The following is a 27,900-nucleotide window of genomic DNA, read 5'->3' as shown; positions in this document are numbered from 1 at the left end:
GGGACTTCACCACATGTAGAAACAACTTTATACACTCTTCTCTGAACTTGAGAAGCTATATACACTTGTCTTTCAACTGTTTTACACTTAAATACTACTTTTCAGTGAATTCTGGTGGTTTCAAACACTGGTTTCATGTGAACTAATTCTATTTCAAGGATTTCTGCAGTGTACAACATCCTTTCTAGACTAGAGACTTACATTTTGGTGTCTTTTAAACTAGTTCTCTCACTATTCTGTGATATTCATTAGTATTTGCTCTGAATGACTACTGATTTCTAGCTGTTTCCTATACTGGGCCTTCTTTTCTACTTGTGGGACTTCACCACATGTAGAAACAACTTTATACACTCTTCTCTGAACTTGAGAAGCTATATACACTTGTCTTTCAACTGTTTTACAGTTGAATACTACCTTTCAGTGAATTCTGGTTGTTTCAAACACTGGTTTCATGTGAACTAACTCTATTTCAAGGATTTGTGCAGTGTACAACATCCTTTCTAGACTAGAGACTTACATTTTGATGTCTTTTACACATGTTCTCTAACTATTCTGTGATATTCATTAGTATTTGCTCTGAATGACTACTGATTTCTAGCTGTTTCCCATAATGGGCCTTCTTTTCTACTTGTGGGACTTCACCACATGTAGAAACAACTTTATACACTCTTCTCTGAACTTGGGAAGCTATATACACTTGTCTTTCAACTGTTTTACAGTTGAATACTACTTTTCAGTGAATTCTGCTGGTTTCAAACACTGGTTTCATGTGAACTAACTCTATTTCAAGGATTTCTGCAGTGTAAAACATCCTTTCCAGACTAGAGACTTACATTTTGGTGTCTTTTACAATTGTTCTCTCACTATTCTGTATTATTCATTAGTATTTCCTATGAATGACTACTGATTTCTAGCTGTTTCCTATAATGGGCCTTCTTTTCTACTTGTGGGACTTCACCACATGTAGAAACAACTTTATACATTCTTCCCTAGACTTGCGAAGCTATATACACTTGTCTTTCAACTGTTTTACAGTTAAATCCTACTTTTCAGTGAATTACGGTGGTTTGAAACACTGGTTTCATGTGAACTAACTCTATTTCAAGGATTTGTGCAGTGTACAACATCCTTTCTAGACTAGGGACTTACATTTTGATGTCTTTTACACTTGTTCTCTCACTGTTCTGTGATATTCATTAGTATTTGCTCTGAATTACTAATGCTTTCTTGCAGTGTCCTATAATGGGCCTTCTGGTATACTTGTGGGACTTCACCACATGTAGAAACAACTTTATATACTCTTCTCTGAACTTGTGAATCTATATAAACTTGTCTTTCAACTGTTTTACAGTGGAATACTACTTTTCAGTGAATTCCGGTGGTTTGAAACACTGGTTTCATGTGAACTAAATCTATTTCAAGGATTTGTGCAGTGTACAACATCCTTTCTAGACTAGAGACTTACATTTTGATGTCTTTTACACTTGTTCTCTCACTATTCTGTGATATTCATTAGTATTTGCTCTGAATGCCTACTGATTTCTAGCTGTTTCCTATAATGGGCCTTCTTTTCTACTTGTGGGACTTCACCACATGTAGAAACAACTTTATACATTCTTCTCTGAACTTGGGAAGCTATACACACTTGTCTTTCAACTGTTTTACAGTTGAATACTACTTTTCAGTGAATTCTGGTGGTTTCAAACACTGGTTTCATGTGAACTAACTCTATTTCAAGGATTTGTGCAGTGTACAACATCCTTTCTAGAGTAGAGACTTACATTTTGATGTCTTTTACACTTGTTCTGTCACTATTCTGTGATATTCATTAGTATTTGCTCTGAATTACTAATGCTTTCTTGCAGTGTCCTATAATGGGCCTTCTGGTATACTTGTGGGACTTCACCACATGTAGAAACAACTTTATACATTCTTCTCTAGACATGCGAAGCTATGTAAACTTGTCTTTCAACTGTTTTACAGTTAAATACTACTTTTCAGTGAATTCTGTTCGTTTGAAACACTGGTTTCATGTGAACTAACTCTATTTCAAGGATTTCTGGAGTGTGAAACATCCTTTCCAGCCTAGAGACTTACATTTTGGTGTCTTTTACACTTGTTCTCTCACTATTCTGTTATATTCATTAGTATTTGCTCTGAATGACTACTGATTTGTAGCTGTTTCCCATAATGGGCCGTCTTTTCTATTTGTGGGACTTCACCACATGTAGAAACAACTTTATACACTCTTCTCTGAACTTGAGAAGCTATACACACTTGTCTTTCAACTGTTTTACAGTTGAATACTACTTTTCAGTGAATTCTGGTGGTTTCAAACACTGGTTTCATGTGAACTAACTCTATTTCAAGGATTTGTGCAGTGTACAACATCCTTTCTAGACTAGGGACTTACATTTTGATGTCCTTTACACCTGTTCTCTCACTATTCTTTGATATTCATTAGTATTTGCTCTGAATGACTACTGATTTCTAGCTCTTTCCTATAATGGGCCTTCTTTTCTACTTGTGGGACTTCACCAAATGTATAAACTACTTTATACACTCTTCTCTAGACTTGCGAAGCTATATAAACTTGTCTTTCAACTGTTTTACAGTTGAATACTACTTTTCAGTGAATTCCGGTGGTTTGAAACACTGGTTTCATGTGAACTAACTCTATTTCAAGGAATTCTTCAGTGTACAACATCCTTTCTAGCCTAGAAACTTACATTTTGATGGTTTTCCACTTGTTCTCACACAATTCTATGATATTCATTAGTATTTCCTCTGAATTACTACTGATTTCTAGCTGTTTCCTATAAAGGGCCTTCTGCTCTACTTGTGGGACTTCGCCACATGTAGAAACAACTTTATACACTCCGCTCTGGACTTGCGAAGCTTTATAAACTTGTCTTTCAACTGTTTTACAGTTGAATACTACTTTTCAGTGAATTCTAGTGGGTTGAAACACTGTTTTCTTGTGATGTAACTCTATTTCAAGGATTTCTGTAGTGTATAACATCCTTTCTAGAATAGAAACTTACATTTTGATGTCTTTTACACTTGTTCTCAAACAATTCTGTGATATTCATTAGTATTTCCTCTGAATTACTACTGATTTCTAGCTGTTTCCTATAATGGGCCTTCTGCTCTACTTGTGGGACTTCACCACATGTAGAAACAACTTTATACACTCTTCTCTGGACTTGTGAAGCTATATACACTTGTCTTTCAACGTTTTTACAGTTAAATACTACTTTTCAGGAATTCCGGAGGTTTGAAACACTGGTTTCATGTGAACTAACTCTATTTCAAGGATTTCTGCAGTGTACAACATCCTTTCTAGACTAGAGACTTACATTTTGATGTCTTTTACAGTTGTTCTCTCACTATTCTGTGAATTCATTAGTATTTGCTCTGAAATACTACTGATTTGTAGCTGTTTCCCATAATGGGCCTTCTTTTCTACTTGTGGGACTTCACCACATGTAGAAGAAACTTTATACATTCTTCTCTGAACTTGAGAAGCTATATACACTTGTCTTTCAACTGTTTTACAGTTGAATACTACTTTTCAGTGAATTCTGGTGGTTTCAAACACTGGTTTCATGTGAACTAACTCTATTTCAAAGATTTGTGCAGTGTACAACATCCTTTCTAGACTAGAGACTTACATTTTGATGTCTTTTATACTTGTTCTCGCACTATTCTGTGATATTAATTAGTATTTGCTCTGAATGACTACTGATTTCTAGCTGTTTCCTATAATGGGCCTTCTTTTCTACTTGTGGGACTTCACCACATGTAGAAACTACTTTATACACTCTTCTCTAGACATGCGAAGCTATGTAAACTTGTCTTTCAACTGTTTTACAGTTAAATACTACTTTTCAGTGAATTCTGGTGGTTTGAAACACTGGTTTCATGTGAACTAACTCTATTTCAAGGATTTGTGCAGTGTACAACATCCTTTCTAGACTAGGGACTTACATTTTGATGTCTTTTACACCTGTTCTCTCACTATTCTTTGATATTCATTAGTATTTGCTCTGAATGACTACTGATTTCTAGCTGTTTCCTATAATGGGCCTTCTTTTCTACTTGTGGGACTTCACCAAATGTATAAACTACTTTATACACTCTTCTCTAGACTTGCGAAGCTATATAAACTTGTCTTTCAACTGTTTTACAGTTGAATACTACTTTTCAGTGAATTCTGGTGGTTTGAAACACTGGTTTCATGTGAACTAACTCTATTTCAAAGATTTGTGCAGTGTACAACATCCTTTCTAGACTAGAGACTTACATTTTGATGTCTTTTATACTTGTTCTCGCACTATTCTGTGATATTAATTAGTATTTGCTCTGAATGACTACTGATTTCTAGCTGTTTCCTATAATGGGCCTTCTTTTCTACTTGTGGGACTTCACCACATGTAGAAACTACTTTATACACCCTTCTCTAGACATGCGAAGCTATGTAAACTTGTCTTTCAACTGTTTTACAGTTAAATACTACTTTTCAGTGAATTCTGGTGGTTTCAAACACTGGTTTCATGTGAACTAACTCTATTTCAAGGATTTGTGCAGTGTACAACATCCTTTCTAGACTAGGGACTTACATTTTGATGTCTTTTACACCTGTTCTCTCACTATTCTTTGATATTCATTAGTATTTGCTCTGAATGACTACTGATTTCTAGCTGTTTCCTATAATGGGCCTTCTTTTCTACTTGTGGGACTTCACCAAATGTATAAACTACTTTATACACTCTTCTCTAGACTTGCGAAGCTATATAAACTTGTCTTTCAACTGTTTTACAGTTGAATACTACTTTTCAGTGAATTCTGGTGGTTTGAAACACTGGTTTCATGTGAACTAACTCTATTTCAAGGATTTCTTCAGTGTACAACATCCTTTCTAGCCTAGAAACTTACATTTTGATGGTTTTCCACTTGTTCTCCCACAATTCTATGATATTCATTAGTATTTCCTCTGAATTACTACTGATTTCTAGCTGTTTCCTATAAAGGGCCTTCTGCTCTACTTGTGGGACTTCGCCACATGTAGAAACAACTTTATACACTCCTCTCTGGACTTGCGAAGCTATATAAACTTGTCTTGCAACTGTTTTACAGTTGAATACTACTTTTCAGTGAATTCTAGTGGGTTGAAACACTGTTTTCTTGTGATGTAACTCTATTTCAAGGATTTCTGTAGTGTATAACATCCTTTCTAGAATAGAAACTTACATTTTGATGTCTTTTACACTTGTTCTCAAACAATTCTGTGATATTCATTAGTATTTCCTCTGAATTACTACTGATTTGTAGCTGTTTCCCATAATGGGCCTTCTTTTCTACTTGTGGGACTTCACCACATGTAGAAACAACTTTATACACTCTTCTCTGAACTTGAGAAGCTATACACACTTGTCTTTCAACTGTTTTACAGTTGAATACTACTTTTCAGTGAATTCTGGTGGTTTCAAACACTGGTTTCATGTGAACTAACTCTATTTCAAGGATTTGTGCAGTGTACAACATCCTTTCTAGCCTAGAAACTTACATTTTGATGGTTTTCCACTTGTTCTCCCACAATTCTATGATATTCATTAGTATTTCCTCTGAATTACTACTGATTTCTAGCTGTTTCCTATAAAGGGCCTTCTGTTCTACTTGTGGGACTACGCCACATGTAGAAACAACTTTATACACTCCTCTCTGGACCTGCGATGCTATATAAACTTGTCTTTCAACTGTTTTACAGTTGAATACTACTTTTCAGTGAATTCTAGTGGGTTGAAACACTGTTTTCTTGTGATGTAACTCTATTTCAAGAATTTCTGTAGTGTATAACATCCTTTCTAGAATAGAAACTTACATTTTGATGTCTTTTACACTTGTTCTCAAACAATTTTGTGATATTCATTAGTATTTGCTCTGAATGCCTACTGATTTCTAGCTGTTTCCTATAATGGGCCTTCTTTTCTACTTGTGGGACTTCACCACATGTAGAAACTACTTTATACACTCTTCTCTAGACTTGCGAAGCTATGTAAACTTGTCTTTCAACTGTTTTACAGTTAAATTATACTTTTCAGTGAATTCTGCTGGTTTGAAACACTGGGTTCATGGGAACTAACTATATTTCAAGGATTTCTGCAGTGTACAACATCCTTTCTAGACTAGAGACTTACATTTTGATGTCTTTTACATTTGTTCTCTCACTATTCTGTTATATTCATTAGTATTTGCTCTGAATGACTACTGATTTCTAGCTGTTTCCCATAATGGGCCTTCTTTTCTACTTGTGGGACTACACCACATGTAGAAACAACTTTATACATTCTTCTCTGAACTTGAGAAGCTATACACACTTGTCTTTCAACTGTTTTACAGTTGAATACTACTTTTCAGTGAATTTCGGTGGTTTAAAACACTGGTTTCATGTGAACTAACTCTATTTCAAGGATTTGTGCAGTGTACAACATCCTTTCTAGACTAGAGACTTACATTTTGATGTCTTTTACACTTGTTCTCTCACTATTCTGTGATATTCATTAGTATTTGCTCTGAATGCCTACTGATTTCTAGCTGTTTCCTATAATGGGCCTTCTTTTCTACTTGTGGGACTTCACCACATGTAGAAACTACTTTATACACTCTCCTCTAGACTTGCGAAGCTATGTAAACTTGCCTTTCAACTGTTTTACAGTTAAATACTACTTTTCAGTGAATTCCGGTGGTTTGAAACACTGGTGTCATGTGAACTAACTCTATTTCAAGGATTTCTGCAGTGTAAAACATCCTTTCCAGACTAGAGACTTACATTTTGGTGTCTTTTACACTTGTTCTCTCACTATTCTGTATTATTCATTAGTATTTCCTATGAATGACTACTGATTTCTAGCTGTTTCCTATAATGGGCCTTCTTTTCTACTTGTGGGACTTCACCACATGTAGAAACTACTTTATACACTCTTCTCTAGACTTGCGAAGCTATGTAAACTTGTCTTTCAACTGTTTTACAGTTAAATACTGCTTTTCAGTGAATTCTGGTGGTTTCAAACACTGGTTTCATGTGAACTAACTCTATTTCAAAGATTTGTGCAGTGTACAACATCCTTTCTAGAGTAGAGACTTACATTTTGATGTCTTTTACACTTGTTCTCTCACTATTCTGTGATATTCATTAGTATTTCCTCTGAATTACTACTGATTTCTAGCTGTTTCCTATAAAGGGCCTTCTGCTCTACTTGTGGGACTTCACCACATGTAGAAACAACTTTATACACTCTTCTCTGGACTTGTGAAGCTATATACACTTGTCTTTCAACGGTTTTACAGTTAAATACTACTTTTCAGTGAATTCCGGTGCTTTAAAACACTGGTTTCATGTGAACTAAATCTATTTCAAGGATTTGTGCAGTGTACAACATCCTTTCTAGACTAGAGACTTACATTTTGATGTCTTTTACATTTGTTCTCTCACTATTCTGTTATATTCATTAGTATTTGCTCTGAATGACTACTGATTTCTAGCTGTTTCCCATAATGGGCCTTCTTTTCTACTTGTGGGACTTCACCACATGTAGAAACAACTTTATACATTCTTCTCTGAACTTGGAACGCTATACACACTTGTCTTTCAACTGTTTTACAGTTTAATACTACTTTTCAGTGAATTCTGGTGGTTTCAAACACTGGTTTCATGTGTACTAACTCTATTTCAAGGATTTCTGCAGTGTAAAACATCCTTAACAGACTAGAGACTTACATTTTGGTGTCTTTTACACTTGTTCTCTCACTATTCTGTATTATTCATTAGTATTTCCTATGCATGACTACTGATTTCTAGCTGTTTCCTATAATGGGCCTTCTTTTCTACTTGTGGGACTTCACCACATGTAGAAACAACTTTATACATTCTTCTCTAGACTTGCGAAGCCATATACACTTGTCTTTCAACTGTTTTACAGTTAAATCCTACTTTTCAGTGAATTCCGGTGGTTTGAAACACTGGTTTCATGTGAACTAACTCTATTTCAAGGATTTGTGCAGTGTACAACATCCTTTCTAGACTAGAGACTTACATTTTGATGTCTTTTACACTTGTTCTCTCACTATTCTGTGATATTCATTAGTATTTGCTCTGAATGCCTACTGATTTCTAGCTGTTTCTTATAATGGGCCTTCTTTTCTACTTGTGGGACTTCACCACATGTAGAAACTACTTTATACACTCTTCTCTAGACTTGCGAAGCTATGTAAACTTGTCTTTCAAATGTTTTACAGTTAAATACTACTTTTCAGTGAATTCTGCTGGTTTGAAAAACTGGGTTCATGGGAACTAACTATATTTCAAGGATTTCTGCAGTGTACAACATCCTTTCTAGACTAGAGACTTACATTTTGACGTCTTTTACATTTGTTCTCTCACTATTCTGTTATATTCATTAGTATTTGCTCTGAATGACTACTGATTTCTAGCTGTTTCCCATAATGGGCCTTCTTTTCTACTTGTGGGACTTCACCACATGTAGAAACAACTTTATACATTCTTCTCTGAACTTGAGAAGCTATACACACTTGTCTTTCAACTGTTTTACAGTTGAATACTACTTTTCAGTGAATTCTGGTGGTTTCAAACACTGGTTTCATGTGAACTAACTCTATTTCAAAGATTTGTGCAGTGTACAACATCCTTTCTAGAGTAGAGACTTACATTTTGATGTCTTTTACACTTGTTCTCTCACTATTCTGTGATATTCATTAGTATTTGCTCTGAATTACTAATGCTTTCTTGCAGTGTCCTATAATGGGACTTCTGGTATACTTGTGGGACTTCACCACATGTAGAAACAACTTTATATACTCTTCTCTGAACTTGTGAATCTATATAAACTTGTCTTTCAACTGTTTTACAGTTGAATTCTACTTTTCAGTGAATTCCGGTGGTTTGAAACACTGGTTTCATGTGAACTAACTCTATTTCAAGGATTTCTTCAGTGTACAACATCCTTTCTAGCCTAGAAACTTACATTTTGATGGTTTTCCACTTGTTCTCACACAATTCTATGATATTCATTAGTATTTCCTCTGAATTACTACTGATTTCTAGCTGTTTCCTATAAAGGGCCTTCTGCTCTACTTGTGGGACTTCGCCACCTGTAGAAACAACTTTATACACTCCTCTCTGGACTTGCGAAGCTATATAAACTTGTCCTTCAACTGTTTTACAGTTGAATACTACTTTTCAGTGAATTCTAGTGGGTTGAAACACTGTTTTCTTGTGATGTAACTCTATTTCAAGGATTTCTGTAGTGTATAACATCCTTTCTAGAATAGAAACTTACATTTTGATGTCTTTTACACTTGTTCTCAAACAATTCTGTGATATTCATTAGTATTTCCTCTGAATTACTACTGATTTCTAGCTGTTTCCTATAATGGGCCTTCTGCTCTACTTGTGGGACTTCACCACATGTAGAAACAACTTTATACACTCTTCTCTGGACTTGTGAAGCTATATACACTTGTCTTTCAACGTTTTTACAGTTAAATACTACTTTTCAGGAATTCTGGTGGTTTGAAACACTGGTTTCATGTGAACTAACTCTATTTCAAGGATTTCTGCAGTGTAAAACATCCTTTCCAGACTAGAGACTTACATTTTGGTGTCTTTTACACTTGTTCTCTCACTATTCTGTTATATTCATTAGTATTTGCTCTGAATGACTACTGATTTGTAGCTGTTTCCCATAATGGGCCTTCTGTTCTACTTGTGGGACTTCACCACCTGTAGAAACAACTTTATACACTCTTCTCTGAACTTGAGAAGCTATACACACTTGTCTTTCAACTGTTTTACAGTTGAATACTACTTTTCAGTGAATTCTGCTGGTTTCAAACACTGGTTTCATGTGTACTAACTCTATTTCAAGGATTTCTGCAGTGTAAAACATCCTTAACAGACTAGAGACTTACATTTTGGTGTCTTTTACACTTGTTCTCTCACTATTCTGTATTATTCATTAGTATTTCCTATGCATGACTACTGATTTCTAGCTGTTTCCTATAATGGGCCTTCTTTTCTACTTGTGGGACTTCACCACATGTAGAAACAACTTTATACATTCTTCTCTAGACTTGCGAAGCCATATACACTTGTCTTTCAACTGTTTTACAGTTAAATCCTACTTTTCAGTGAATTCCGGTGGTTTGAAACACTGGTTTCATGTGAACTAACTCTATTTCAAGGATTTGTGCAGTGTACAACATCCTTTCTAGACTAGAGACTTACATTTTGATGTCTTTTACACTTGTTCTCTCACTATTCTGTGATATTCATTAGTATTTGCTCTGAATGCCTACTGATTTCTAGCTGTTTCCTATAATGGGCCTTCTTTTCTACTTGTGGGACTTCACCATATGTAGAAACTACTTTATACACTCTTCTCTAGACTTGCGAAGCTATGTAAACTTGTCTTTCAACTGTTTTACAGTTAAATACTACTTTTCAGTGAATTCTGTTGGTTTGAAACACTGGTTTCATGTGAACTAACTCTATTTCAAGGATTTCTGCAGTGTACAACATCCTTTCTAGACTAGAGACTTACATTTTGATGTCTTTTACACTTGTTCTCAAACAATTCTGTGATATTCATTAGTATTTGCTCTGAATGCCTACTGATTTCTAGCTGTTTCCTATAATGCGCCTTCTTTTCTACTTGTGGGACTTCACCACATGTAGAAACTACTTTATGCACTCTTCTCTAGACTTGCGAAGCTATGTAAACTTGTCTTTCAACTGTTTTACAGTTAAATACTACTTTTCAGTGAATTTTGTTGGTTTGAAGCACTGGGTTCATGTGAACTAACTCTATTTCAAGGATTTGTGCAGTGTACAACATCCTTTCTAGACTAGGGACTTACATTTTGATGTCTTTTACACTTGTTCTCTCACTATTCTTTGATATTCATTAGTATTTGCTCTGAATGACTACTGATTTCTAGCTGTTTCCTATAATGGGCCTTCTTTTCTACTTGTGGGACTTCACCAAATGTATAAACTACTTTATACACTCTTCTCTAGACTTGCGAAGCTACATAAACTTGTCTTTCAACTGTTTTACAGTTGAATACTACTTTTCAGTGAATTCCGGAGGTTTGAAACACTGGTTTCATGTGAACTAACTCTATTTCAAGGATTTCTGCAGTGTACAACATCCTTTCTAGACTAGAGACTTACATTTTGATGTCTTTTACATTTGTTCTCTCACTATTTTGTTATATTCATTAGTATTTGCTCTGAATGACTACTGATTTGTAGCTGTTTCCCATAATGGGCCTTCTTTTCTACTTGTGGGACTTCACCACATGTAGAAACAACTTTATACACTCTTCTCTGGACTTGTGAAGATATATACACTTGTCTTTCAACGTTTTTACAGTTAAATACTACTTTTCAGGAATACTGGTGGTTTGAAACACTGGTTTCATGTGAACTAACTCTATTTCAAGGATTTCTGAAGTGTAAAACATCCTTTCCAGACTAGAGACTTACATTTTGGTGTCTTTTACACTTGTTCTCTCACGATTCTGTTATATTCATTAGTATTTGCTCTGAATGACTACTGATTTGTAGCTGTTTCCCATAATGTGCCTTCTGTTCTACTTGTGGGACTTCACCACCTGTAGAAACAACTTTATACACTCTTCTCTGAACTTGAGAAGCTATACACACTTGTCTTTCAACTGTTTTACAGTTGAATACTACTTTTCAGTGAATTCTGGTGGTTTCAAACACTGGTTTCATGTGAACTAACTCTATTTCAAGGATTTGTGCAGTGTACAACATCCTTTCTAGACTAGGGACTTACATTTTGATGTCTTTTACACTTGTTCTCTCACTATTCTGTTATATTCATTAGTATTTGCTCTGAATGACTACTGATTTCTAGCTGTTTCCTATAATGGGCCTTCTTTTCTACTTGTGGGACTTCACCACATGTAGAAACTACTTTATACACTCTTCTCTAGACTTGCGAAGCTATGTAAACTTGTCTTTCAACTGTTTTACAGTTAAATACTACTTTTCAGTGAATTCTGCTGGTTTGAAACACTGGGTTCATGGGAACTAACTATATTTCAAGGATTTCTGCAGTGTACAACATCCTTTCTAGACTAGAGACTTACATTTTGATGTCTTTTACATTTGTTCTCTCACTATTCTGTTATATTCATTAGTATTTGCTCTGAATGACTACTGATTTGTAGCTGTTTCCCATAATGGGCCTTCTTTTCTACTTGTGGGACTTCACCACATGTAGAAACAACTTTATACATTCTTCTCTGAACTTGGAACGCTATACACACTTGTCTTTCAACTGTTTTACAGTTAAATACTACTTTTCAGTGAATTCTGCTGGTTTCAAACAATGGTTTCATATGAACTAACTCTATTTCAAGGATTTCTGCAGTGTAAAACATCCTTAACAGACTAGAGACTTACATTTTGGTGTCTTTTACATTTGTTCTCTCACTATTCTGTTATATTCATTAGTATTTGCTCTGAATGACTACTGATTTCTAGCTGTTTCCTATAATGGGCCTTCTTTTCTACTTGTGGGACTTCACCACATGTAGAAACTACTTTATACACTCTTCTCTAGACTTGCGAAGCTATGTAAACTTGTCTTTCAACTGTTTTACAGTTAAATACTACTTTTCAGTGAATTCTGTTGGTGTGAAACACTGGTTTCATGTGAACTAACTCTATTTCAAGGATTTGTGCAGTTTACAACATCCTTTCTAGACTAGAGACTTACATTTTGATGTCTTTTACACTTGTTCTCTCACTATTCTGTGATATTCATTAGTATTTCCTCTGAATTACTACTGATTTCTAGCTGTTTCCTATAAAGGGCCTTCTGCTCTACTTGTGGGACTTCGCCACATGTAGAAACAACTTTATACACTCCTCTCTGGACTTGCGAAGCTATATAAACTTGTCTTTCAACTGTTTTACAGTTGAATACTACTTTTCAGTGAATTCTAGTGGGTTGAAACACTGTTTTCTTGTGATGTAACTCTATTTCAAGGATTTCTGTAGTGTATAACATCCTTTCTAGAATAGACACTTACATTTTGATGTCTTTTACACTTGCTCTCAAACAATTCTGTGATATTCATTAGTATTTCCTCTGAATTACTACTGATTTCTAGCTGTTTCCTATAATGGGCCTTCTGCTCTACTTGTGGGACTTCACCACATGTAGAAACAACTTTATACACTCTTCTCTGGACTTGTGAAGCTATATATACTTGTCTTTCAACGTTTTTACAGTTAAATACTACTTTTCAGGAATTCTGGTGGTTTGAAACACTGGTTTCATGTGAACTAACTCTATTTCAAGGATTTCTGCAGTGTAAAACATCCTTTCCAGACTAGAGACTTACATTTTGGTGTCTTTTACACTTGTTCTCTCACGATTCTGTTATATTCATTAGTATTTGCTCTGAATGACTACTGATTTGTAGCTGTTTCCCATAATGTGCCTTCTGTTCTACTTGTGGGACTTCACCACATGTAGAAACAACTATATACATTCTTCTCTGAACTTGGAACGCTATACACACTTGTCTTTCAACTGTTTTACAGTTAAATACTACTTTTCAGTGAATTCTGCTGGTTTCAAACAATGGTTTCATATGAACTAACTCTATTTCAAGGATTTCTGCAGTGTAAAACATCCTTAACAGACTAGAGACTTACATTTTGGTGTCTTTTACATTTGTTCTCTCACTATTCTGTTATATTCATTAGTATTTGCTCTGAATGACTACTGATTTCTAGCTGTTTCCTATAATGGGCCTTCTTTTCTACTTGTGGGACTTCACCACATGTAGAAACAACTTTATACACTCTTCTCTGGACTTGTGAAGCTATATACACTTGTCTTTCAACGGTTTTACAGTTAAATACTACTTTTCAGTGAATTCCGGTGCTTTAAAACACTGGTTTCATGTGAACTAAATCTATTTCAAGGATTTGTGCAGTGTACAACATCCTTTCTAGACTAGAGACTTACATTTTGATGTCTTTTACATTTGTTCTCTCACTATTCTGTTATATTCATTAGTATTTGCTCTGAATGACTACTGATTTCTAGCTGTTTCCCATAATGGGCCTTCTTATCTACTTGTGGGACTTCACCACATGTAGAAACAACTTTATACATTCTTCTCTGAACTTGGAACGCTATACACACTTGTCTTTCAACTGTTTTACAGTTTAATACTACTTTTCAGTGAATTCTGGTGGTTTCAAACACTGGTTTCATGTGTACTAACTCTATTTCAAGGATTTCTGCAGTGTAAAACATCCTTAACAGACTAGAGACTTACATTTTGGTGTCTTTTACACTTGTTCTCTCACTATTCTGTATTATTCATTAGTATTTCCTATGCATGACTACTGATTTCTAGCTGTTTCCTATAATGGGCCTTCTTTTCTACTTGTGGGACTTCACCACATGTAGAAACAACTTTATACATTCTTCTCTAGACTTGCGAAGCCATATACACTTGTCTTTCAACTGTTTTACAGTTAAATCCTACTTTTCAGTGAATTCCGGTGGTTTGAAACACTGGTTTCATGTGAACTAACTCTATTTCAAGGATTTGTGCAGTGTACAACATCCTTTCTAGACTAGAGACTTACATTTTGATGTCTTTTACACTTGTTCTCTCACTATTCTGTGATATTCATTAGTATTTGCTCTGAATGCCTACTGATTTCTAGCTGTTTCTTATAATGGGCCTTCTTTTCTACTTGTGGGACTTCACCACATGTAGAAACTACTTTATACACTCTTCTCTAGACTTGCGAAGCTATGTAAACTTGTCTTTCAAATGTTTTACAGTTAAATACTACTTTTCAGTGAATTCTGCTGGTTTGAAAAACTGGGTTCATGGGAACTAACTATATTTCAAGGATTTCTGCAGTGTACAACATCCTTTCTAGACTAGAGACTTACATTTTGACGTCTTTTACATTTGTTCTCTCACTATTCTGTTATATTCATTAGTATTTGCTCTGAATGACTACTGATTTCTAGCTGTTTCCCATAATGGGCCTTCTTTTCTACTTGTGGGACTTCACCACATGTAGAAACAACTTTATACATTCTTCTCTGAACTTGAGAAGCTATACACACTTGTCTTTCAACTGTTTTACAGTTGAATACTACTTTTCAGTGAATTCTGGTGGTTTCAAACACTGGTTTCATGTGAACTAACTCTATTTCAAAGATTTGTGCAGTGTACAACATCCTTTCTAGAGTAGAGACTTACATTTTGATGTCTTTTACACTTGTTCTCTCACTATTCTGTGATATTCATTAGTATTTGCTCTGAATTACTAATGCTTTCTTGCAGTGTCCTATAATGGGACTTCTGGTATACTTGTGGGACTTCACCACATGTAGAAACAACTTTATATACTCTTCTCTGAACTTGTGAATCTATATAAACTTGTCTTTCAACTGTTTTACAGTTGAATTCTACTTTTCAGTGAATTCCGGTGGTTTGAAACACTGGTTTCATGTGAACTAACTCTATTTCAAGGATTTCTTCAGTGTACAACATCCTTTCTAGCCTAGAAACTTACATTTTGATGGTTTTCCACTTGTTCTCACACAATTCTATGATATTCATTAGTATTTCCTCTGAATTACTACTGATTTCTAGCTGTTTCCTATAAAGGGCCTTCTGCTCTACTTGTGGGACTTCGCCACCTGTAGAAACAACTTTATACACTCCTCTCTGGACTTGCGAAGCTATATAAACTTGTCTTTCAACTGTTTTACAGTTGAATACTACTTTTCAGTGAATTCTAGTGGGTTGAAACACTGTTTTCTTGTGATGTAACTCTATTTCAAGGATTTCTGTAGTGTATAACATCCTTTCTAGAATAGAAACTTACATTTTGATGTCTTTTACACTTGTTCTCAAACAATTCTGTGATATTCATTAGTATTTCCTCTGAATTACTACTGATTTCTAGCTGTTTCCTATAATGGGCCTTCTGCTCTACTTGTGGGACTTCACCACATGTAGAAACAACTTTATACACTCTTCTCTGGACTTGTGAAGCTATATACACTTGTCTTTCAACGTTTTTACAGTTAAATACTACTTTTCAGGAATTCTGGTGGTTTGAAACACTGGTTTCATGTGAACTAACTCTATTTCAAGGATTTCTGCAGTGTAAAACATCCTTTCCAGACTAGAGACTTACATTTTGGTGTCTTTTACACTTGTTCTCTCACTATTCTGTTATATTCATTAGTATTTGCTCTGAATGACTACTGATTTGTAGCTGTTTCCCATAATGGGCCTTCTGTTCTACTTGTGGGACTTCACCACCTGTAGAAACAACTTTATACACTCTTCTCTGAACTTGAGAAGCTATACACACTTGTCTTTCAACTGTTTTACAGTTGAATACTACTTTTCAGTGAATTCTGCTGGTTTCAAACACTGGTTTCATGTGTACTAACTCTATTTCAAGGATTTCTGCAGTGTAAAACATCCTTAACAGACTAGAGACTTACATTTTGGTGTCTTTTACACTTGTTCTCTCACTATTCTGTATTATTCATTAGTATTTCCTATGCATGACTACTGATTTCTAGCTGTTTCCTATAATGGGCCTTCTTTTCTACTTGTGGGACTTCACCACATGTAGAAACAACTTTATACATTCTTCTCTAGACTTGCGAAGCCATATACACTTGTCTTTCAACTGTTTTACAGTTAAATCCTACTTTTCAGTGAATTCCGGTGGTTTGAAACACTGGTTTCATGTGAACTAACTCTATTTCAAGGATTTGTGCAGTGTACAACATCCTTTCTAGACTAGAGACTTACATTTTGATGTCTTTTACACTTGTTCTCTCACTATTCTGTGATATTCATTAGTATTTGCTCTGAATGCCTACTGATTTCTAGCTGTTTCCTATAATGGGCCTTCTTTTCTACTTGTGGGACTTCACCATATGTAGAAACTACTTTATACACTCTTCTCTAGACTTGCGAAGCTATGTAAACTTGTCTTTCAACTGTTTTACAGTTAAATACTACTTTTCAGTGAATTCTGTTGGTTTCAAACACTGGTTTCATGTGTACTAACTCTATTTCAAGGATTTCTGCAGTGTAAAACATCCTTAACAGACTAGAGACTTACATTTTGGTGTCTTTTACACTTGTTCTCTCACTATTCTGTATTATTCATTAGTATTTCCTATGCATGACTACTGATTTCTAGCTGTTTCCTATAATGGGCCTTCTTTTCTACTTGTGGGACTTCACCACATGTAGAAACAACTTTATACATTCTTCTCTAGACTTGCGAAGCCATATACACTTGTCTTTCAACTGTTTTACAGTTAAATCCTACTTTTCAGTGAATTCCGGTGGTTTGAAACACTGGTTTCATGTGAACTAACTCTATTTCAAGGATTTCTGCAGTGTACAACATCCTTTCTAGACTAGAGACTTACATTTTGATGTCTTTTACACTTGTTCTCAAACAATTCTGTGATATTCATTAGTATTTGCTCTGAATGCCTACTGATTTCTAGCTGTTTCCTATAATGCGCCTTCTTTTCTACTTGTGGGACTTCACCACATGTAGAAACTACTTTATGCACTCTTCTCTAGACTTGCGAAGCTATGTAAACTTGCCTTTCAACTGTTTTACAGTTAAATACTACTTTTCAGTGAATTCCGGTGGTTTGAAACACTGGTGTCATGTGAACTAACTCTATTTCAAGGATTTCTGCAGTTTAAAACATCCTTTCCAGACTAGAGACTTACATTTTGGTGTCTTTTACACTTGTTCTCTCACTATTCTGTATTATTCATTAGTATTTCCTATGAATGACTACTGATTTCTAGCTGTTTCCTATAATGGGCCTTCTTTTCTACTTGTGGGACTTCACCACATGTAGAAACTACTTTATACACTCTTCTCTAGACTTGCGAAGCTATGTAAACTTGTCTTTCAACTGTTTTACAGTTAAATACTACTTTTCAGTGAATTTTGTTGGTTTGAAGCACTGGGTTCATGTGAACTAACTCTATTTCAAGGATTTGTGCAGTGTACAACATCCTTTCTAGACTAGGACTTACATTTTGATGTCTTTTACACTTGTTCTCTCACTATTCTTTGATATTCATTAATATTTGCTCTGAATGACTACTGATTTCTAGCTGTTTCCTATAATGGGCCTTCTTTTCTACTTGTGGGACTTCACCAAATGTATAAACTACTTTATACACTCTTCTCTAGACTTGCGAAGCTATATAAACTTGTCTTTCAACTGTTTTACAGTTGAATACTACTTTTCAGTGAATTCCGGAGGTTTGAAACACTGGTTTCATGTGAACTAACTCTATTTCAAGGATTTGTGCAGTGTACAACATCCTTTCTAGACTAGAGACTTACATTTTGATGTCTTTTACATTTGTTCTCTCACTATTTTGTTATATTCATTAGTATTTGCTCTGAATGACTACTGATTTGTAGCTGTTTCCCATAATGGGCCTTCTTTTCTACTTGTGGGACTTCACCACATGTAGAAAAAACTTTATACATTCTTCTCTGAACTTGGAACGCTATACACACTTGTCTTTCAACTGTTTTACAGTTGAATACTACTTTTCAGTGAATTCTGCTGGTTTCAAACACTGGTTTCATATGAACTAACTCTATTTCAAGGATTTCTGCAGTGTAAAACATCCTTACCAGACTAGAGACAACATTTTGGTGTCTTTTACACTTGTTCTCTCACTATTCTGTATTATTCATTAGTATTTCCTATGCATGACTACTGATTTGTAGCTGTTTCCCATAATGGGCCTTCTTTTCTCCTTGTGGGACTTCACCACATGTAGAAACTACTTTATACACTCTTCTCTAGACTTGCGAAGCTATGTAAACTTCTCTTTCAACTGTTTTACAGTGAAATACTACTTTTCAGTGAATTCTGCTGGTTTGAAACACTGGGTTCATGGGAACTAACTATATTTCAAGGATTTCTGCAGTGTACAACATCCTTTCTAGACTAGAGACTTACATTTTGATGTCTTTTACATTTGTTCTCTCACTATTCTGTTATATTCATTAGTATTTGCTCTGAATGACTACTGATTTGTAGCTGTTTCCCATAATGGGCCTTCTTTTCTACTTGTGGGACTTCACCACATGTAGAAACAACTTTATACATTCTTCTCTGAACTTGGAACGCTATACACACTTGTCTTTCAACTGTTTTACAGTTAAATACTACTTTTCAGTGAATTCTGCTGGTTTCAAACACTGGTTTCATATGAACTAACTCTATTTCAAGGATTTCTGCAGTGTAAAACATCCTTAACAGACTAGAGACTTACATTTTGGTGTCTTTTACATTTGTTCTCTCACTATTCTGTAATATTCATTAGTATTTGCTCTGAATGACTACTGATTTCTAGCTGTTTCCTATAATGGGCCTTCTTTTCTACTTGTGGGACTTCACCACATGTAGAAACTACTTTATACACTCTTCTCTAGACTTGCGAAGCTATGTAAACTTGTCTTTCAACTGTTTTACAGTTAAATACTACTTTTCAGTGAATTCTGTTGGTGTGAAACACTGGTTTCATGTGAACTAACTCTATTTCAAGGATTTGTGCAGTTTACAACATCCTTTCTAGACTAGAGACTTACATTTTGATGTCTTTTACACTTGTTCTCTCACTATTCTGTGATATTCATTAGTATTTCCTCTGAATTACTACTGATTTCTAGCTGTTTCCTATAAAGGGCCTTCTGCTCTACTTGTGGGACTTCGCCACATGTAGAAACAACTTTATACACTCCTCTCTGGACTTGGGAAGCTATACAAACTTGTCTTTCAACTGTTTTACAGTTGAATACTACTTTTCAGTGAATTCTAGTGGGTTGAAACACTGTTTTCTTGTGATGTAACTCTATTTCAAGGATTTCTGTAGTGTATAACATCCTTTCTAGAATAGAAACTTACATTTTGATGTCTTTTACACTTGCTCTCAAACAATTCTGTGATATTCATTAGTATTTCCTCTGAATTACTACTGATTTCTAGCTGTTTCCTATAATGGGCCTTCTGCTCTACTTGTGGGACTTCACCACATGTAGAAACAACTTTATACACTCTTCTCTGGACTTGTGAAGCTATATACACTTGTCTTTCAACGTTTTTACAGTTAAATACTACTTTTCAGGAATTCTGGTGGTTTGAAACACTGGTTTCATGTGAACTAACTCTATTTCAAGGATTTCTGCAGTGTAAAACATCCTTTCCAGACTAGAGACTTACATTTTGGTGTCTTTTACACTTGTTCTCTCACGATTCTGTTATATTCATTAGTATTTGCTCTGAATGACTACTGATTTGTAGCTGTTTCCCATAATGTGCCTTATGTTCTACTTGTGGGACTTCACCACCTGTAGAAACAACTTTATACACTCTTCTCTGAACTTGAGAAGCTATACACACTTGTCTTTCAACTGTTTTACAGTTGAATACTACTTTTCAGTGAATTCTGGTGGTTTCAAACACTGGTTTCATGTGAACTAACTCTATTTCAAGGATTTGTGCAGTGTACAACATCCTTTCTAGACTAGGGACTTACATTTTGATGTCTTTTACACTTGTTCTCTCACTATTCTGTTATATTCATTAGTATTTGCTCTGAATGACTACTGATTTCTAGCTGTTTCCTATAATGGGCCTTCTTTTCTACTTGTGGGACTTCACCACATGTAGAAACTACTTTATACACTCTTCTCTAGACTTGCGAAGCTATGTAAACTTGTCTTTCAACTGTTTTACAGTTAAATACTACTTTTCAGTGAATTCTGCTGGTTTGAAACACTGGGTTCATGGGAACTAACTATATTTCAAGGATTTCTGCAGTGTACAACATCCTTTCTAGACTAGAGACTTACATTTTGATGTCTTTTACACTTGTTCTCAAACAATTCTGTGATATTCATTAGTATTTGCTCTGAATGCCTACTGATTTCTAGCTGTTTCCTATAATGCGCCTTCTTTTCTACTTGTGGGACTTCACCACATGTAGAAACTACTTTATGCACTCTTCTCTAGACTTGCGAAGCTATGTAAACTTGCCTTTCAACTGTTTTACAGTTAAATACTACTTTTCAGTGAATTTTGTTGGTTTGAAGCACTGGGTTCATGTGAACTAACTCTATTTCAAGGATTTGTGCAGTGTACAACATCCTTTCTAGACTAGGGACTTACATTTTGATGTCTTTTACACTTGTTCTCTCACTATTCTTTGATATTCATTAGTATTTGCTCTGAATGACTACTGATTTCTAGCTGTTTCCTATAATGGGCCTTCTTTTCTACTTGTGGGACTTCACCAAATGTATAAACTACTTTATACACTCTTCTCTAGACTTGCGAAGCTATATAAACTTGTCTTTCAACTGTTTTACAGTTGAATACTACTTTTCAGTGAATTCCGGAGGTTTGAAACACTGGTTTCATGTGAACTAACTCTATTTCAAGGATTTGTGCAGTGTACAACATCCTTTCTAGACTAGAGACTTACATTTTGATGTCTTTTACATTTGTTCTCTCACTATTTTGTTATATTCATTAGTATTTGCTCTGAATGACTACTGATTTGTAGCTGTTTCCCATAATGGGCCTTCTTTTCTACTTGTGGGACTTCACCACATTTAGAAACAACTTTATACATTCTTCTCTGAACTTGGAACGCTATACACACTTGTCTTTCAACTGTTTTACAGTTGAATACTACTTTTCAGTGAATTCTGCTGGTTTCAAACACTGGTTTCATATGAACTAACTCTATTTCAAGGATTTCTGCAGTGTAAAACATCCTTACCAGACTAGAGACAACATTTTGGTGTCTTTTACACTTGTTCTCTCACTATTCTGTATTATTCATTAGTATTTCCTATGCATGACTACTGATTTGTAGCTGTTTCCCATAATGGGCCTTCTTTTCTCCTTGTGGGACTTCACCACATGTAGAAACTACTTTATACACTCTTCTCTAGACTTGCGAAGCTATGTAAACTTGTCTTTCAACTGTTTTACAGTGAAATACTACTTTTCAGTGAATTCTGCTGGTTTGAAACACTGGGTTCATGGGAACTAACTATATTTCAAGGATTTCTGCAGTGTACAACATCCTTTCTAGACTAGAGACTTACATTTTGATGTCTTTTACATTTGTTCTCTCACTATTCTGTTATATTCATTAGTATTTGCTCTGAATGACTACTGATTTGTAGCTGTTTCCCATAATGGGCCTTCTTTTCTACTTGTGGGACTTCACCACATGTAGAAACAACTTTATACATTCTTCTCTGAACTTGGAACGCTATACACACTTGTCTTTCAACTGTTTTACAGTTAAATACTACTTTTCAGTGAATTCTGCTGGTTTCAAACACTGGTTTCATATGAACTAACTCTATTTCAAGGATTTCTGCAGTGTAAAACATCCTTAACAGACTAGAGACTTACATTTTGGTGTCTTTTACATTTGTTCTCTCACTATTCTGTTATATTCATTAGTATTTGCTCTGAATGACTACTGATTTCTAGCTGTTTCCTATAATGGGCCTTCTTTTCTACTTGTGGGACTTCACCACATGTAGAAACTACTTTATACACTCTTCTCTAGACTTGCGAAGCTATGTAAACTTGTCTTTCAACTGTTTTACAGTTAAATACTACTTTTCAGTGAATTCTGTTGGTGTGAAACACTGGTTTCATGTGAACTAACTCTATTTCAAGGATTTGTGCAGTTTACAACATCCTTTCTAGACTAGAGACTTACATTTTGATATCTTTTACACTTGTTCTCTCACTATTCTGTGATATTCATTAGTATTTCCTCTGAATTACTACTGATTTCTAGCTGTTTCCTATAAAGGGCCTTCTGCTCTACTTGTGGGACTTCGCCACATGTAGAAACAACTTTATACACTCCTCTCTGGACTTGCGAAGCTATATAAACTTGTCTTTCAACTGTTTTACAGTTGAATACTACTTTTCAGTGAATTCTAGTGGGTTGAAACACTGTTTTCTTGTGATGTAACTCTATTTCAAGGATTTCTGTAGTGTATAACATCCTTTCTAGAATAGAAACTTACATTTTGATGTCTTTTACACTTGCTCTCAAACAATTCTGTGATATTCATTAGTATTTCCTCTGAATTACTACTGATTTCTAGCTGTTTCCTATAATGGGCCTTCTGCTCTACTTGTGGGACTTCACCACATGTAGAAACAACTTTATACACTCTTCTCTGGACTTGTGAAGCTGTATACACTTGTCTTTCAACGTTTTTACAGTTAAATACTACTTTTCAGGAATTCTGGTGGTTTGAAACACTGGTTTCATGTGAACTAACTCTATTTCAAGGATTTCTGCAGTGTAAAACATCCTTTCCAGACTAGAGACTTACATTTTGGTGTCTTTTACACTTGTTCTCTCACGATTCTGTTATATTCATTAGTATTTGCTCTGAATGACTACTGATTTGTAGCTGTTTCCCATAATGTGCCTTATGTTCTACTTGTGGGACTTCACCACCTGTAGAAACAACTTTATACACTCTTCTCTGAACTTGAGAAGCTATACACACTTGTCTTTCAACTGTTTTACAGTTGAATACTACTTTTCAGTGAATTCTGGTGGTTTCAAACACTGGTTTCATGTGAACTAACTCTATTTCAAGGATTTGTGCAGTGTACAACATCCTTTCTAGACTAGGGACTTACATTTTGATGTCTTTTACACTTGTTCTCTCACTATTCTGTTATATTCATTAGTATTTGCTCTGAATGACTACTGATTTCTAGCTGTTTCCTATAATGGGCCTTCTTTTCTACTTGTCGGACTTCACCACATGTAGAAACTACTTTATACACTCTTCTCTAGACTTGCGAAGCTATGTAAACTTGTCTTTCAACTGTTTTACAGTTAAATACTACTTTTCAGTGAATTCTGCTGGTTTGAAACACTGGGTTCATGGGAACTAACTATATTTCAAGGATTTCTGCAGTGTACAACATCCTTTCTAGACTAGAGACTTACATTTTGATGTCTTTTACATTTGTTCTCTCACTATTCTGTTATATTCATTAGTATTTGCTCTGAATGACTACTGATTTGTAGCTGTTTCCCATAATGGGCCTTCTTTTCTACTTGTGGGACTTCACCACATGTAGAAACAACTTTATACATTCTTCTCTGAACTTGGAACGCTATACACACTTGTCTTTCAACTGTTTTACAGTTAAATACTACTTTTCAGTGAATTCTGCTGGTTTCAAACAATGGTTTCATATGAACTAAATCTATTTCAAGGATTTCTGCAGTGTAAAACATCCTTAACAGACTAGAGACTTACATTTTGGTGTCTTTTACATTTGTTCTCTCACTATTCTGTTATATTCATTAGTATTTGCTCTGAATGACTACTGATTTCTAGCTGTTTCCTATAATGGGCCTTCTTTTCTACTTGTGGGACTTCACCACATGTAGAAACCACTTTATACACTCTTCTCTGGACTTGTGAAGCTATATACACTTGTCTTTCAACGTTTTTACAGTTAAATACTACTTTTCAGGAATTCTGGTGGTTTGAAACACTGGTTTCATGTGAACTAACTCTATTTCAAGGATTTCTGCAGTGTAAAACATCCTTTCCAGACTAGAGACTTACATTTTGGTGTCTTTTACACTTGTTCTCTCACTATTCTGTTATATTCATTAGTATTTGCTCTGAATGACTACTGATTTGTAGCTGTTTCCCATAATGGGCCTTCTGTTCTACTTGTGGGACTTCACCACCTGTAGAAACAACTTTATACACTCTTCTCTGAACTTGAGAAGCTATACACACTTGTCTTTCAACTGTTTTACAGTTGAATACTACTTTTCAGTGAATTCTGCTGGTTTCAAACACTGGTTTCATGTGTACTAACTCTATTTCAAGGATTTCTGCAGTGTAAAACATCCTTAACAGACTAGAGACTTACATTTTGGTGTCTTTTACACTTGTTCTCTCACTATTCTGTATTATTCATTAGTATTTCCTATGCATGACTACTGATTTCTAGCTGTTTCCTATAATGGGCCTTCTTTTCTACTTGTGGGACTTCACCACATGTAGAAACAACTTTATACACTCTTCTCTGGACTTGCGAAGCCATATACACTTGTCTTTCAACTGTTTTACAGTTAAATCCTACTTTTCAGTGAATTCCGGTGGTTTGAAACACTGGTTTCATGTGAACTAACTCTATTTCAAGGATTTCTGCAGTGTAAAACATCCTTTCCAGACTAGAGACTTACATTTTGGTGTCTTTTACACTTGTTCTCTCACTATTCTGTATTATTCATTAGTATTTCCTATGAATGACTACTGATTTCTAGCTGTTTCCTATAATGGGCCTTCTTTTCTACTTGTGGGACTTCACCACATGTAGAAACTACTTTATACACTCTTCTCTAGACTTGCGAAGCTATGTAAACTTGTCTTTCAACTGTTTTACAGTTAAATACTACTTTTCAGTGAATTTTGTTGGTTTGAAGCACTGGGTTCATGTGAACTAACTCTATTTCAAGGATTTGTGCAGTGTACAACATCCTTTCTAGACTAGGGACTTACATTTTGATGTCTTTTACACTTGTTCTCTCACTATTCTGTTATATTCATTAGTATTTGCTCTGAATGACTACTGATTTCTAGCTGTTTCCCATAATGGGCCTTCTTTTCTACTTGTGGGACTTCACCACATGTAGCAACAACTTTATACATTCTTCTCTGAACTTGGAACGCTATACACACTTGTCTTTCAACTGTTTTACAGTTAAATACTACTTTTCAGTGAATTCTGCTGGTTTCAAACAATGGTTTCATATGAACTAACTCTATTTCAAGGATTTCTGCAGTGTAAAACATCCTTAACAGACTAGAGACTTACATTTTGGAGTCTTTTACATTTGTTCTCTCACTATTCTGTTATATTCATTAGTATTTGCTCTGAATGACTACTGATTTCTAGCTGTTTCCTATAATGGGCCTTCTTTTCTACTTGTGGGACTTCACCACATGTAGAAACTACTTTATACACTCTTCTCTAGACTTGCGAAGCTATGTAAACTTGTCTTTCAACTGTTTTACAGTTAAATACTACTTTTCAGTGAATTCTGTTGGTTTGAAACACTGGTTTCATGTGAACTAACTCTATTTCAAGGATTTCTGCAGTTTACAACATCCTTTCTAGACTAGAGACTTACATTTTGATGTCTTTTACACTTGTTCTCTCACTATTCTGTGATATTCATTAGTATTTCCTCTAAATTACTACTGATTTCTAGCTGTTTCCTATAAAGGGCCTTCTGCTCTACTTGTGGGACTTCACCACATGTAGAAACAACTTTATACTCTCTTCTCTGGACTTGTGAAGCTATATACACTTGTCTTTCAACGGTTTTACAGTTAAATACTACTTTTCAGTGAATTCCGGTGGTTTAAAACACTGGTTTCATGTGTACTAACTCTATTTCAAGGATTTCTGCAGTGTAAAACATCCTTAACAGACTAGAGACTTACATTTTGGTGTCTTTTACACTTGTTCTCTCACTATTCTGTATTATTCATTAGTATTTCCTATGCATGACTACTGATTTCTAGCTGTTTCCTATAATGGGCCTTCTTTTCTACTTGTGGGACTTCACCACATGTAGAAACAACTTTATACATTCTTCTCTAGACTTGCGAAGCCATATACACTTGTCTTTCAACTGTTTTACAGTTAAATCCTACTTTTCAGTGAATTCCGGTGGTTTGAAACACTGGTTTCATGTGAACTAACTCTATTTCAAGGATTTGTGCAGTGTACAACATCCTTTCTAGACTAGAGACTTACATTTTGATGTCTTTTACACTTGTTCTCTCACTATTCTGTGATATTCATTAGTATTTGCTCTGAATGCCTACTGATTTCTAGCTGTTTCTTATAATGGGCCTTCTTTTCTACTTGTGGGACTTCACCACATGTAGAAACAACTTTATACACTCTTCTCTGGACTTGTGAAGCTATATACACTTGTCTTTCAACGGTTTTACAGTTAAATACTACTTTTCAGTGAATTCCGGTGGTTTAAAACACTGGTTTCATGTGAACTAAATCTATTTCAAGGATTTGTGCAGTGTACAACATCCTTTCTAGACTAGAGACTTACATTTTGATGTCTTTTACATTTGTTCTCTCACTATTCTGTTATATTCATTAGTATTTGCTCTGAATGACTACTGATTTCTAGCTGTTTCCCATAATGGGCCTTCTTTTCTACTTGTGGGACTTCACCACATGTAGAAACAACTTTATACATTCTTCTCTGAACTTGAGAAGCTATACACACTTGTCTTTCAACTGTTTTACAGTTGAATACTACTTTTCAGTGAATTCTGTTGGTTTGAAACACTGGTTTCATGTGAACTAACTCTATTTCAAGGATTTCTGCAGTTTACAACATCCTTTCTAGACTAGAGACTTACATTTTGATGTCTTTTACACTTGTTCTCTCACTATTCTGTGATATTCATTAGTGTTTCCTCTGAATTACTACTGATTTCTAGCTGTTTCCTATAAAGGGCCTTCTGCTCTACTTGTGGGACTTCACCACATGTAGAAACAACTTTATACTCTCTTCTCTGGACTTGTGAAGCTATATACACTTGTCTTTCAACGGTTTTACAGTTAAATACTACTTTTCAGTGAA

This window comes from Cnephaeus nilssonii (genome assembly GCF_951640355.1).
Source record: "Cnephaeus nilssonii genome assembly, chromosome: 10".
Taxonomy (NCBI): Eukaryota; Metazoa; Chordata; class Mammalia; order Chiroptera; family Vespertilionidae; genus Cnephaeus; species Cnephaeus nilssonii.
This window is presented reverse-complemented; position numbering follows the sequence as displayed.